This window comes from Tupaia chinensis, unplaced genomic scaffold (assembly GCF_000334495.1).
Source record: "Tupaia chinensis unplaced genomic scaffold, TupChi_1.0 Scaffold143728_1, whole genome shotgun sequence".
NCBI lineage: Eukaryota > Metazoa > Chordata > Mammalia > Scandentia > Tupaiidae > Tupaia > Tupaia belangeri.
Genome location: NW_006203577.1, coordinates 92,092 through 95,414, shown reverse-complemented (window position 1 = coordinate 95,414; position 3,323 = coordinate 92,092). Strand labels below are relative to the sequence as shown.

At 36.2% G+C, this 3,323-nt stretch overlaps 1 protein-coding gene across 1 annotated transcript in view; it reads left to right on the top strand.

Annotated features, from left to right (window-relative positions):
• Positions 1–3,323, top strand: part of FAM234B (family with sequence similarity 234 member B) — a 40,066-nt gene that overhangs the window by 20,304 nt on the left and 16,439 nt on the right. The window lies entirely within an intron of this gene.

Sequence of the window (3,323 nt, the reverse complement as noted above, 5' to 3'; positions counted from 1 at the left end):
AGAGAGGCAGAAGAAAGCTCTCTCCCAATGAGTATGCTGTAATCCCTCCTCTTGTATTCTTCCATCTAGTTGAGATTTTGGGCACACATGCACACATGCCAGGCATGTTACTTAAGCTGTTGGGGCCAGGTGTGGAACCACGTGGATGTCCACATGGGATCTGGTTACCTGAACCACTAGTCCACGAGGCCATCCTGGGAATGCTTCACTTTTAGGTATCTCAATTTCCAGCGTTGTTGTTATCAGTACTGCTGACACTTTCATTTTACAAGAGACTTAGGTTTCAATAGATTCTCTTTGTCAGAATAAGTGAATAAATGACCTTCTAAGTCCATTTCCCCAACAGTCTCATTATGGGTCCATGGACCGTGGGCTAATGGAGCTTTGAAACCAGACGGAGGTATGTGTGAATTCCTCCTCCACCATTTTGTACCTTTGTGACCCCTGGCAAACCACAGGACCTATCCGGGCTCTGGTTTCTTCATATAAAATTCAGTGCTATATCTGCTTGTAGGATTGTTAGGAAAAACATACTTAAAGTGCCTGGACTAGTACCTTTTTTCTTAAACAATGTATATATATTTCTATAATGCATGTATTTAAATTTTACTTCAACTATAAAACAGTAGTACAGACTGATAGAAAGTTCATCAAGTACATGTAGAAAACAAATCTAAGTCAAGCAATAATCACAATAGAGATCAGAGGAAAATTGTGGTATGGTTGACCCTTGAACAACATCAGAGTTGGGGCACCGACCCTTGTGTATACCTTTTTATTTTTATTTATTATTATTTTTATTTTTTTTAAACATTTGATCTCTATATATCATTTGGCTTGTAAAGAGAATTTACCCAACATGAAATACATCTCAGACCAGTCCAGTTGAGAATACTATACATGTTATTGCAATAGGTAATAAACCATTTTTTAATTAATTAATTTTAACTTACATTTTATCACATCTTTACAGTATATATTTCTTTTTCCAACACAAATACCATGCATGTCAGTCAAGACAAAGATATTGCTATATACATTATCAGCAAATAGCTTCTCATTTTTTGTCAGTAAGCATACTTTTACCTGTTTTTTCCTTCACCTTTCCCCTCCCTCCCTTCCATTTTAAACTTTTTTTTTTTCACATTTTATTGATTTACAGAAGATCTTAAAGTATGGGCAAAGCTAGACTCTAGTGACAAATACACTGTAATTTTCTTCTGAAACAATTTTTTTCTCTCTCTCCATTCCTCCTCTTACTAAAGAGAAGTATAAACTAGCTTATTTGAAAAAAAAAATAGGTTAATCTCAATTTGGTCTGTTATTTGCACAAAGCCCTATAAGAATTAAATTTCTGATGCAAGGCAGAAGATACTATTGTATTATTGAACTTATGCAAATAACCATTCTGGCACAACAAATATTTTCTAATTTGCAAAGGGATCAGAAAGGGAGAAAAGTTTATGTTTCAATTAAAAATATTTTTTAAACAAATTGCTGAACCCAGCAACTCAAAAGAAAACAAAAATCCTTAAATCTGGAAGACAAAGCATAGAAGAAAATCAATAATGTTTTAGGAAAAAGTCATAGAATTCCATTTCACCAGTTCAGTCTTGCGTAATCTCTCTTTTGTTGAATTTGCAGTGTTACTGTGGCCTGACCTTTCCATTAACGTTCAACATTATTATTGATATTTCAGAACTTGTCCCTGCCATTAAGTCGGCCTTTCTCTTGGTCATTTTTTGTTCTCTTATTTGTCTGTCTGTCTTTAGTTTTTGTGGTAAAGTACTCCCTTTGGAACTTCTCGAAGAGCTGGTCTGGTGTTGGTAAATTCTTTCAGGTTTTGTTTATCTGAGAATGTTTTTATCTTTTCTTCCCATATGAAGGATAATCTTGCTGGATATTGTATTTTTGGTTGAAATTGTTTTTCACTTAATACTTTGAATATATTTTTCCATTCTTTCCTCTTGCTTGCATTGTTTCTGACGAGAGGTCTGATGTTAGCCCGATGGGATATCCTTTGAAAGTAACTTGACGTTTCTCTCTTGCCAGTTAATAATACCTTATCCCTGACTGTGGTTTCGGTCAATCTGGCTACGATGTGCCTTGGAGAATATCTTCCTGGGTTGATTCTATGTAGGGTCCTTTGTATATCTTGGTTCTGGATATTGGAATGCCTCTCTTGGTTTGGAAAATTTTCTTTCAGGATTTCATGGAATAGATATCAATGCCCTGATTAATTTCTTCACTTTCTGGGATACCGATGATCTGGATGTTTGGGTGTCTAATGGTATCTAGTATTACTCGTATATTATTCTCATTTTGGGGGGTTATTTTCTCAGTCTTTCTGGTAAATTTTTCTAGGCGAGAGGTTCTGTCTTCTACATCTGAGATTCGATCTTGTGCATGAACTAATCTGCTTTTAATACTTTCAAGGGAGGTTTTGATTTCCTGTATTATAGCCTTCTCTCTCACAGTTCCATTTGGTTCTTTTTTATGGTGTGCATTTCCTCTTTTAGATCAGGGAAGAAGTCCTTACCTCCTGGAACTAGTCGTCTCTTTTCTCCTGCATTTTCTGGAGTTCTTTGTCTCTCTTCTCTTGCATCTCTGTTAGCTTTGTCACTATAAATATCGTAAGTTCTTTATCTGACATTTTTAAGTTCCATTATACTGTCTGTGGATGATGAAAGGCTGTTCTTTCCCATTAGGGGAGAGATATTTTCTTGATTTCCCATATTTCTTGTGCCTCTACAGGGGTGGTTTCTGGTCATCTGATGGATTATACGTTACTTTCTACCTTCTTAGAGTTAATTCTGAGTGTTAGAGGTGTGAGGAAAGAGATGGCCTTCAGTTTTTCTACAGTTCTGTTTCCCTGATCTTCACCAAACAACCCGCAGTTTTGTCAATGGAATGGTATATTACAAAGGCCTCATGGTTTCAAGGGAATAGGGGCACCTGGGCTGAGCTGCAGGGTTTAAAGTGTTCAGGTGTTTTGCTGCTGTGCACATAGACCTGCCTAGATACTCAATGTGTGGGTGGTGAGAAGCAAGGTAAGAAAGTCAGATAAAAGAAAGGAAACAAAGGGAAAAATACAAACATAAAACAAACAGAAAAAAATGAAAAAAAAAATGAAAGGGGAAAATTTTTATTTAAAAAAAAAGGCAAAAAAAATGACAACTGTGTGGTGTGCTAGCGTGCCACGTGAAAGGGGCAGGGCTAGGCCCACCTCAGATGCACATGGATTCTGAAATTAGTAAGAGAAAGGAGAGGTCAGAGACAAGTGACAGTACCTGTAGATTTTTTAAAAAAAAAAAGATATATAT